Source organism: Pelodiscus sinensis, chromosome 7 (assembly GCF_052426305.1).
Source record: "Pelodiscus sinensis isolate ZL-2025 chromosome 7, ASM5242630v1, whole genome shotgun sequence".
Lineage (NCBI taxonomy): Eukaryota > Metazoa > Chordata > Testudines > Trionychidae > Pelodiscus > Pelodiscus sinensis.
The window spans coordinates 53,555,791-53,568,416 of record NC_143058.1 but is presented as its reverse complement, the minus strand read 5'-3'; positions in this window follow the sequence as shown (position 1 = coordinate 53,568,416).

Genomic DNA, 12,626 nt, shown 5'->3' with positions numbered 1-12,626 from the left:
TGATCAGCATGCAGTGTTACAATACTACAGCCTCACATGATTTTGCAATTGGAGATGACACCAGAAGATCTTTTGTAGATATTTTTTGTTGTATATTAGAGTAAATAGTTGTCTGATCTATTTCCATCTTAGTTCAATAGGAGTCTTTCCATTAACTTTAATGGAAATTATATTGGACGCATATAGCTATACAGGTTGAACCTCCCAAATCTGGGACTCTTTGCTCTGGCAATATCTGTAGTCCGGCAGGACCATGGATGTTGCTAGACCAAAGAGCCCCATGGGTGGGAGCAATGCAGGGACTGGGGAACCCTGGCGGGGCCAGGCAGCATCTGGGGAGTCCCAACCCCAGCCAGGGAAATCCTGGCATCAGTGGGGCCAAGGCAGAATTCGGGGAGCCCCCACCCTGGCTGGAGAACCCCCAGGATTAGCTAGCTGGGGAATGCCCCAATTGCAGTGGAGCTGTTGATGGCTGGGTGGCCCCTGCCAGGTATCCCAGTAAACCCCCAGTGACAGCAGGATCTGGGTTATTGAGCTGCCTCTGCTGGGAATCCCCCGGCTGAAGCGGGACTGGCAGGGTGGGTGGCCAGAATCCCCAGCGACAGCAGGGCTGGTCCTAGCAGTGGGATGGGGTGGTAGGCACCCCACCCAGAGAACTTCTGGCAGCAGGAAGGCCAGTAGTGTCCGGGTGGCCCCAGCCAGGAACCCCGGGGAACACTCTGAGGCAGTAGTCCCAGTCAGGAACCCTGGGAGATCCTGGGGGTAGCAGGCAGGCAGCAGGGTGGGAAGCCATGCTGGGCTAGTATTAGTGGAGCCAGTGGCAGCTCAGGAAGCCCCAAGAGAGGAGACCAGGAGTGGGGCCACCAGCACGGGAGCATTGACCTCTCCTGGTTCAGCAAACTCCCTGGTCTGAGGGTGCTGGACCACAGAGGTCCAACCTGAGGTAAGTTAGAACATATATTTTTGCTGCATTTTGAGTGTGGTAATCTGCATATTTTCCCTTTTAATGTTTTGATACATTTATTCTCAATATTCATAGGGTTTTGCCACCTGAACCTACTTCTCCCCACAAAATTCCCTGGATTCTCTGCATTTGGGAGAGCTGGCTGGCATCCAAACAAGCTAAGAATTATTTTATACACCTCCCGAGGTGGAGATAAATTCTGTCTTTGAATGTGTATGCTCAGCTCCCCTTGACTTCAGTGAGACTGGGATCAGAGGTCATGAGCTGGCCCTTTATTACCATCAAGTGTCCCTCACTACCTTTCTGCTGGCAGTTTATGACCTGTAATTAACTTTTGATTTTCTGTTATCTTTTCAAAACAGATGTTCACTGTAAAACATGTCTCGCTGTACATAGATGCATATATTCGGGACACAGCACTGCCATTTATAACCCTTATAATCACCGCTGCATACTTGTCAGCAATGCTGTCTCTGTACTTTCTGCATCTTTCAGCTCCTCCATTTCTGCTGTGACTGACTTTATTATCTCTGAAAGCAAAGTGACCTGTTGGCTGCAGATAAATATGTAACCCAATCTTCAGGGATCACCAAGTGCTTTTATAACTATTCAGTAAACTGAACCCAGAAATTATTTCCATTGATCCGTGCACCAGGAAATAAAATATGGCATTAGAACCATTGTCCTTTTCTTTGCAGAGAAATCTTGATCTCTTTACTTGGTTAAAGGTTGTTGAAAGCATCAGTCAATTTGAATTCTTCCATTAGGTCTGCTAAAAATAAAGCAAGAACACGGAGTAGCAGAAGATGTATTATATGCACTTGAAAGGAGCAAATGTTATTTTGGAAGAAAAGAGACTTGGGTTTTGATAGTTTAAATAACTGCTGAAATTTCTTTCTTGTTACTAGAATGCTCTGCATTGAATGGGAGCTTGTGGTAGAACTATAGCTACTCTTAAACAGAATAGAGATGGCAAAAAAAAAAAAGTTTTCCCATAGGAGTCTGGCTATTAGAGGGAGAAACTAAAAAGATTTCCTTTTGGGTAATTTAATTTAGATGCTGATATAATTTCAGCACCACTATCTAACCATAAATGTCAGGGTTCTGCAACATTTCACAGACTATACAATCCTTTTATATGTCTTTCTACATGCTCAATATAGTTTGCTTAATTTTGCCCCTTCATCCACAGCCAGGGTCACAGGGGGTCATAGACACGAGAGAACTAGGTATGGAGCCCATGAAATGGTCTATATGCCCAGCTGGATGCAGTAGATCAGGGGCTCAGGACAGAAGTGGAGTGGAATTGCAGGACTCAGTCCTAACACTGAAAAAATAAATTATTCAGACTCCCCCAAATCACCATGTGATTAGTTTAAACATAATGAGTTAGTTAAAAATAATACATTCTAGCACTTTATTTGCCATCTTGTTTTTAAGCCTGCAGCGTTCAAATTTTCCAACTGTTCTCTGCAATTATAAGGGCTAGAAAGATGCATTTAAAAAACAAAAGTTAAGATACTCCTGTAATTCTATGACTCTACAGCTGGGGCTTTTATCATGGCACCATGGAGTTGTGCCTGTGGGTTTACTGCTGTAGAGATCTGCTTGCCAGGAAATGGTAGGGGAAGGGTTGCACATGTTGCTATAACCCTGATGCCAGAGTAGTCGCTGCAGAACATCTGTGCTGCCACTCCATAGCCTGGAAGCAAATAACACTTGGAAAAGCATCTCAGAGCCATAATTCAATCTCTGCGCTGGGTTTAGAACTGCTATGTACTGCCCTTTTTCCCAGCATGGACTGCACAATGCCAATCTTGTCAGCTCAGCTTATTTGGGCTCTTATCTCTCTAAGCAGGATAGAAATAACTAATTGGCTTCTGTTGTACTCAGGGTGAAGCCAACACTTCATTATAGACCTTCTTATACACATTATATAAGGTATCTACTCTATATAAACATCCTTATAATCTAAGGAGAAAATAAGGCTCCCTCAGAATAACCAAGTCAAAATTCACCACAAACTGTGTTTTGTGCTTTGCCATTTGCTGGTATTTTAAACATGTTTATGGGTCTGCTCCTCTAACGCTGTAAATCGATGGAGTTCTATCCAAGGAGAGTTATACTGACTTACTCCAGTTAGAGATCTGTCCCTTTGTTTTTTTGCCTACAGAAGAGATGAAGTGAGGCATGTGTCGAATTGTATAAATTGACATTAACAAAACTTGAAAAGAACAGCATAAGATGTTCAAACTTCCTCCCATGAAGTGTTTATGATTTGGGCTCTTTTCTCTGAAGGGTACTTACATGATTTCCCTGCCTAAGGGGAAGGTGTTGAAGGAGGAAGCGGATCTGAAGAGGGCAAATTAAGATATCCAGTAGTGCCATGGGATGAATAGCCTCTTTAAAGTTTGTGTGCAACTTGCAAATTAAGGAGGCAGACTTTGTCCTCTGTACAATTTATGAAGTTTGAAAGAAGGCTGCTAAAAGCAAGAAGAAACCTAGAGAGTGAAGCAGACATCCAGTCCAATAATTATACTCCAAAACAAAGGACATTAAATTGCAAATAAGGTCAGATAGGGTTTGAAATATTTAGCTGTAAGAAACTGAGGTTTGAATGTTAGCTATTTTAAATACAGTAACTTTTACTAGGGAGATGGAATCCGAATTTTAAAATTGTCTTGATTTGCCGAAACAACCACTTTTCTTTAGGAGCTGGGTTCTCGTGCCTAACTCTTCTCCCCTACTCCTCCAGCTACATGGGCCCCAGTGCCCGACTTAGTTCCCCTCTTCAGGAATTTGGTGGGAGGGATGTGGAATGGCACAGTGAATCCCTCAACTCCCTTTTTTTCACTGCATCAAACATAAACTATTTGTCTTCACTTTCCAAGGCCCTTTACGACTTAGTTCCCCTCTACTTATTTTCTTTCATTCACTATAGAGAGCTTGACTCCCACTGCCCACAAGGCCAACCTCCATCCCCCTCTTATTAAATTCTCAAACAAGCACCTTTGTGCTTTCTCTGATGTTGCCCTTCACATTTGGGTGAAGCTCCCAATAAACGCCCACAAGGCCACCTCATTAACTGTAAAGCTCGCCTTTGACATGATGCTATAAAAAACTGGAGAGGAGCTCGGATGTTGGTGTACTGAGATTGCTGTCTATTATGCAGACCAATAGGGGTATCTGGTATTGACCACTGTCGGCAGACAGGATACTGGGCTAGATGGATCTTTGGTCTGACCCAGTATGGCCATTCTTATGTTCTTATGTTCAATATTCTTTCACCATTTCCTTGCACTTCCTCGACAGTCTGTGTGTATCCATCTGTTGTTTCTTGTCTTACTCTTACATTGTAAGTTCTTGGCAACTGGGACTGCCTTTTTGTTCTGTTTGTACAGAGCCTAGCACAGTGGCACTAGGATTATACCAATATTAAAAATAATAACGAGGCTGATGGACTCAGGAAAGCTACCTAGATCCCCCTACATCAGACTGTCCATCTCACAAAGTGTTCCCATGGCCTGCCCTTCTCCTCCCGAATGTGCTAGGGCTCCACATTTAATGATCTTTGGGGCACAGAGCCAGGCCAATCTATTTATAAAATCTTGGCTTTTTTGAGTGTTGGGAGAGGAGGTAACTCATGTTCAAATTATGGGCTGGGGATGGTGCTTCTGATTCCTTTTATATCATGCTGGTGTTGGTGATTAATCTCTAGAGATTGTCTGCCTGCCCACCAGTTACCTACAGTTTGTTACTGGGTTATTTGTAAATGAATTCCAAAGGCAGCATATGGGGCCGGTGAAGCAATATGACAGCTTATCATTAAAAACTAATTATAATAAAATAAGTCATGAGCCAAAAGCTCAGATTCCTACCCTGGCTCCAGATCTGAATTTTTCAGTGCAGGCCCATGTGTCTTAAGGTTTTTTGTTCCTTCTGGAAAGATGAAGTAATTGATTACATCAGCAGGGGGAGCTCTTGCTATAATCAAATGAAAAAAACCTGGACAGTAGTAACAGGCAGTTAGGTGGAAAATGCTGGAGCCCAGTAAGTAGGGCTGTTATTTCATAATGAAAGTGATGTAATCCTCAGAGATAATACAATGAATTTTATTTTATTTAGAGCATCGATAAGGTAAATAAAGATAAATTTGCAACCAGTTTTAAGAAAGCTGCTGACTAGCAACTTTGCCTGCATCAGATTTTGGGTTAAAAAATGTTTAGATCGCATTCTGAAAGAAGGGCACTGATGCCACAGATAACGGAGGCCAGAACAGATCTTTCTATATAGGAAAATGTAGGTGAGGATAAAACTGAAATATGATAACCACCGTAAAATATACAGTTTTACAAAATAGTGGAGCTGATGGTGGAGCCATAATTTTACAGTCTTGACTTTAATAATGCCCTTCTGGTGGTATACTCTAAAAGTTAAATCAATGAGAGACACAATTCTAACTGGTATAGCCAAAATGTAAGGTAAAGGCACTTCACTATTTCTGATCACTTGTTTTATAGTAAGACAATAAACGGCACATTTTAGAATTGCTTTCTGGGAGGAGACTACCTGAACCAAAAGAGTCCTATCAAAGTATTTCACCCTTCCTGATGTAGGAAGATGAAGGCCTAAAACATAAGCCCATGTAACACAGGCCTGGTGTGAGGCCTAGCTAACAATGGACAAAACATGGCTGACATAAAGCAAAGCTAAACTGTGAGTGGGAGGCAGGCCCACACAACTTGTCATGAACAGGGCTGAGAGAGCAAAACATTAATTGGTAATAGGCCTAGGTGTAGAACAGTAATTGGTACTGGTCATAAGTTGAAAGCACATGGTACCACTAGCTCATTAAAAAAAGACCTTAGTGCACACTTCCCACAGATACAGATCCAGGTTCAGGAAAGGGTCTAAAATGACAGCATGATGGATAGAGATGATCTAATTAAACCATGAGGTACAGATGGGTGGTATCTAAGTAGCATCAATGAGTGGTAACCTGACATGTCAGAAGTGATGTGTAAGTTGATAGTACCTGTATATAAAGTGGTGTCTAAGGGGACAGTCTTTGGATGACTTACAGGGCAATGGAAATTTTCCATTGATTGAGTCATTCCATTGTTACAGAGTACATATGCGTAGTGGTTCAATAGAGTCTACTGACAACTATTACTACACATGGCTTTACAATAAACCTGGCTGGGAACTTTCGATTCTTATCTGATTTGTGGTCTTTCAGGTCTGCAGTGGAGATTGAGTGCACAAATTGACATGGAACCCATCACTGAGCACACACACAAGCAGCCTTCTGGTTATCTTCATCAACAGAGCCAGAGACCTGTGAAGAGTAAATCCTGACCTCTCCTGACGAATAGCACCTGGGATGGAAAATCCAAATCCTCCCAGCTCTCATGGTAGATTATTGCATAGCAAGCTCTCTCCTTCCACAGTTTATTTACCTAAGATGGAAGTCTCACTTAAGAGTCCATTTAGGCATTTAAAAAGGTAGTTGGTTGGAAGGATGCAGGTGATTTGAGGGAGTCTGGAGGTGTAGAACTGGTTGAAAAAGGATCTAGAATGGCAGGATGGAAATAGGATAGAGACTGATATAGAGAGAGGAGTAGGAAGTGGTGGGATAACAATAGATGGGAGGCTGGGACAGAACTTGGTGGATTGGGAAATAGGTGTTGAACGAACTCTAGAAACCATACAAATATAGAAAATAAAAATTGAAGAAGGGAAAGCTGATAGTAATTAATGTGAAAAAGAATCTTGAGATTGTAGAAAATTGATAATGGAAGCAAAGGGACATAAGGAGAAATCTATGGCCAGGAGAGTTAAGGACAGTAAGAGGGAGTTTTGAAGGGATATTGAGGACATAATAATAGTTTTGATCATTTACTAGAAGTCACTAGCAGAATTATCTATAATAATGCAGAAAAGGCAGAAATGTTCAAAATATTTTATTTCTGTATTTGGGAAAAAGTAAGAGGATATGGTCATGTCCTAGGATATAATCATTTCCATTTCACTAGTATTTCCAGAGGATGTTAAACAGCAGCTGCTGAAGTTAAACATTTTTAATCAGCCGGTCTGGATAACTTGCATGCAAGCATTTTAAGAGCTCACTGAGGAGCTCAATTGACTGTTCCTGTAGATTTTCAATAAATCTTGGAACACTGGGGAAGCTCCAGAAGCCTGGAAGAAAGCTAGTGTTGTGCCAATATTTAAAAAAGGGTAAATGGGATGACCTGGGTAATTATAGGCCTGTCAGTCTGGTATTGATCCCAAGCAAAATAATGGAGTGGCTATTATGGGACTCAATTAATAAAGAATTTAAAGAAGGTAATTTAATTAATACCAATCAAGAGAACTTTAGGGAAAATAGATCTTGTCGAACTAACTCGATATCTTATTTTGATGTGGTTAGAAGTTTGGCTGATAAAGATAATAGCGGTGATGTAATATACCTTGACTTCTGTATGACATTTGACTTGGCACTGCAGACATTCCGATTAAAAACCTAGAAGTATATAAAATTAACTAGGCACACATTAAATTGATTAAATGTGACTGTAAATGGGGAATCACCCAAGTGGGTGTGTTTCAAGGGGGTGATCTCATAGGGATCTGTTCTTGGCACTGGGCTAATTAACATTTTTATTAATGACTTGCCAGAAAATCGTCATTGAGAAAGTTTGCAGAAGACTCAAAAGTTGAGAAAGGTGGTAAATAATGAAGAGGACAGTGCACAGATGGAGAGTGATCTGAATTGCATGGTAAGCTGGGTACAAGAAAATATGTATTTTAATACAGTTAAATAAATATATGCCTCTAGGATCACAGATGATAGCCTTATGTACAAGTTGTAGGACTATATGCTGGGACACTGTGGCTAGAAACAAGATTTGGGGGTTGTGGTAGATGTCATAGTGGGTCATCAGATGCAAACCTAAGGTGCAGTGTCCAAAAAGGTAGATGCAGTCCTTGGATATCCAAACATGGGAAATTTAAGTAGGAGGAAAGAGTTTATTTTACCCCCGTATCTGGCAGTGGTGTGACCGCTGCTGGAAAACTATATCCAGTTGTGGTATCCACAGTTCAAGAAGGATATTGATAAAATGGTTTTTTGAATAACATGACCATCCCCGAAATAACAGTTTCCCCAGCTGGCCTGTCGCCGGCGGTTGTGCAGGGCTTTCCCCGCCTCCCTGCAAAGCAGCGGAGGGTTCGCCACTCGCTGCGCCTTTCCCCGGCGACCCTCCTTCCCGCTGGACACCTCGCTCCCTCTCCTCCACCCCCACTTGCAGGCCGGTGGCTGGGTTTCCCCACCTGGTCTGTCACCGGTGGCTACATGGGGCTCCCTCTCCCCCTGCAAAGCAGCGGAGGGTTCGCTGTTCACCATGCCATTCCCTGGCGACCCTCCCTCGCTGGACACAGTGCAGGTCCCGTCAGTCCCGTCACAGGGACATACTGTACTCCCAACCCAATCCCCCTCTCCTCTCCTCCCCTCCCCTTTCCTTCCCCAGAGCCAAACACTTCCCCTCCCTGCTGTAACCCAGTCCCTTTTCTCCCCTAACCTTATGTCCCGGTCCCGGCTGCTAACAAATGCAGGCTAGATCCACGAGCGCACGTGCGGCTCTCAGCAGTCCTGCTGAGAGAGCGGTTGACAGGCGCACTTCTGAGTTCCAGCTGATGCCCTATTGGGAGTTTTACTGTACTGTACTGTACGCATGAGCAGATGAATACACTGTGCACGTGGTCACAGCGCTCCTCCTCTCACTCACATGTTTATCTTGAGTTAACAAACCACGACGTCTTGTACTGAATTGTTAGATACTGTACTGTATCTTGCTGTGTGTTACTGTATCCCTTATCATGAGTGGAAAGTGTAAGGAAAATGATACGTCTGCTTCTGCAAGCAAGAAGCATAGAAAATCATTTACATTAGAAGAGAAACTTGAAGTGATTAAGTGAATTGAAAAAGGTGAACGCAATTGTGATATCTCCTGCGCTTTCAATATACACGAGTCTAGTGTGCACACAATCCATGCCCAAGCTGAGAAAATTAAGGAAAGTTGCAAAAATGCAACACCAGTAAGTTTGAAGAAGGTTGTTCGTACACGAACTAACCTAATGGAAAATATGGAGAGGCGATTGTCTATGTGGATTGAAGACCAAACACAACGAAAGATGCCAGTGAATTTGGCTGTTATTCAGGAAAAAGCCAAAGCTTTATATGATTCTGTTAAAAGAGAATTGAATGAAACTGATGCAAAGCCATTTAATGCAAGTCATGGTTGGTTCGAACACTTTAAAAAGTGTTCAAACTTACATAATATAAAAATAACTGGAGAAGCTGCTGCTGACATGGAGGCTGCTGAATCATTCCCAGCGACATTTGAAGCTACTATAAAGGAAGGTGGCTCTTCGTCTAACCTGGACGAAGCAGGACTCTTCTGGAAGTGCATGCCAGCACGCACATATATCTCTCATGATGAGGCTTATGCACCTGGTTTTAAGGCTACAAAGGATCGTATCACTGTGATGCTATGCACCAATGCCAACGGGGATTGCAAGCTCAAACCGGTAGTAGTTTACCATTCTGCTGACCCTAGAGCTTTAGCTGGGTATTCAAAGGATCATCTTCCTGTTGTTTGGAGATCTAATGTGAAAGCATGGGTAACTGCAAGCATCTTCAAAGACTACTTCTGCAAACGCCTAACTATTGAGTTGAAAGACTACTGTTTGCAAGAAAATCTTGCTTTCAAAATTTTACTTCTTCTAGATAATTCACCAGGGCATCCTTCTTGCCTTACTGATCTGTCAGAAAATATTTGTGTGTTATTTTTACTCCCCAATACAACCTCATTAATTCAACCTCTTGATCAAGGATCGATAGCTGCTTTCAAGGCGTATTACTTGCGCCGTACGTTTGCTAGGCTTATAAGGGAGACAGATAGCGAGAATAAGCCTATAATCAAGGAATTCTGGAGAAAATGTAACATTAAAGATGCTATAGATATTATAGTAGAGGCTTGGGCAGAAGTTTCATCAAGTTGCCTTAATGCAGTCTGGCACCGTATATGGCCTGCATGTGTTCATGAGTTTAGGGAGTTTGACACTGAAATATCTGAAGCTAAAATGCAGATTGTAGCCCTAGCCCATGAAGCAGGATTAGAGGAGGCGGATGCTACTGATGTGCAAGAATTGCTTGACTCTCATGGGGAGGAGTTGTCTATCGACGAGTTGAAGCTTCTGGATGAGCAGCGGCTGGAAAATGAGCCTGAACATGCTGAGCCAGTTATTCAAACATTATCAATGAAAGTTATGGCTGAAGCATTTAAGCTTATAAGTGATGCAGTAAACATTTTTTATGAGAACGATTCTGATCGCGTACAGAGCTCAAAAGTAGCGAAAAGCTTAGAAAGTGCTATATCTTGCTACCAGCAACTTTACAATGAAAAACAAAAAGCAGCAAAGCAGCTCTCTATCAAAAGTTGTTTTCATGTTCAACCTAAAAAAAGATCATCTGATGAACAAGATAGCCCTGTTTCATCTACATCCTCTAATGTTGATGTTGACGACTCAGCACCAATAGAAAATTGACTTCGACACCACTGCTTGAAATGCAACCCCTACCTTTTCCATTATTTTCAATGGGAAAATTGACCCCGCATAACACGTTTTCACTTAACACCATCATTTTCTAAAACGTATCTATCGTGTTAAATGAGGAATTACTGTACTCAAAGAACTCAGTCTATTCAGCTTAGCAATGAGGAGGTTAAGGAATGACTTTATGATAGTCTACAAATACCGGCACGAGCACAAATATGTAATAATGGGCTCTTTATGCTAGCAGAGAAAGTTATAACACAATCCAATGGCTGGGAGTTGAAGCTAGACAAATTCAGACTGGAAATAATATGTACATTTTTAATGCTGAGTGTAATTAAGCATTGGAACAATGTATTAGAGGGTGTGGTGGTTTTTCCATCAATGAACATTTTTAAATAAAAATAGGATGTTTTTTAAAAGATCTATTCTGAGAATTATTCCAGAGAAGTTCTATGGCCTATGATATGGAGGTCAGATTAGATGACCAAAATGGGCCTGTCTGGCCTTGGAATCGATGAAATCTGTGAACTTGTTTTTGGTGGGTAGCAGGGTCTAGGAAGAAGGAAGCAGGGGGTAGGAGGGAGGACAAGGTAGAGTGGAAGCCCAAGAGGTATAGCTAGGGAGCTGTTAGGGGAAACTGTTTAAAAAGAGGTGCAGGCCATGTGAAGGCCAGATAGACACAGTGAAGAGGGTAGAGAGGAAACCAAGAAGCAGCTAGTTGAGTGCCTGCCATCAAAGGGTTGCAGTGTGGATTGAGGGGACTATTACAACCACAATGTGAATGAGTTTGCAGCTTGACACTACAGAGGCACCCTGGAATGAGGGAGTTTATTACTAAGCCTCCTTCACAGCTATTTGTGCCCTTCACAGGTATGAGCATGCTGTACAATTTTAGCAATAACCCAGACAACACACATTGTAAAATCAAAAGAAAGAGGAAAGAAAATTGTTTTTTCTATTTGGCAGTACAAGAGGACTCTTAGGTGTGAATGTCAACATCTTTTCCCTAAAGCATTTATTGGCTGTCAGTCGGGGGCATGCCAACATATTCAGGTCAACAAATGGAACTGACTGACTACAATTGAACCAATCTTAGGTGTTAATGTCACTTGCCAGCATCAGCCCTGAATGGGTTGGAATGCTGGGCAGATAGTGTGAACTGCTCTCAGTGTTAGAAATCTCAAGTTAACATGGAAGAGTCACACTGAATGGTGTTAACAAATCTGCTGTTGTCCTAATGCTTGACAATGGGGAGAAGTATTGAGTTGAGCAGGGGATGAGGAAAAATTCTGTGTTAATTAAAAAATGCATGGATGAAATTTGATATGAGGATGGAGAAGTTAGATGGATGGAGGAAAAAGGTTGGAGGATGGAGACTTCAGTCATATCGTCAGTGTGATAGTGGTGTATTGAAAATTAAGTAAAGACGTCCAATTCATTTCTGAAAAAAATTAGCATAATTAAATAATATGTTCCAAGAAATATGCCTCCAAACTTTGCTGAAAAATATCCATCCAGAGGGGATGTGGATGGTTATTATAACCAGTGAGAGTTGGTTCTAAAATGCCAAAATTTCTGAAGTTCATCTGTCACAAGGACTACATTGAGGATAGTTTTCTACACTCTGAGAACTTGGCAAAGCTCTTATTGACTTCAGTGGTAAAGGATCAGGTCCTGATTGGTTACATGCTCCCTGTAGCAAGAAAAACTATTTCTTGTTATATGTGTGGTGTTGTTTTCCATGCTGGTTTACAGTGGATTGTTATTTTGTTAATGATTGTGGCCAATCTTTCATTTAATCAGTGGCTCAATTGATTTTAAATATAGTACCCAGGAACCTTATGTGTGCAAGGTGTTTTTAACGACTTCCTTTGACCTGACTCCTACAAAATATATTAGGTTTCCTTCTGACCTAGTCCCAGCGTTAACAAACATAATAAACTATTAATTAACCACTAAATATGATTTATCTTCCTTTGGATTTAATGTTACTCAGTAGCTCAGGAACCATCCCCTGACTCCAGATTACCTGTCTTCCTGA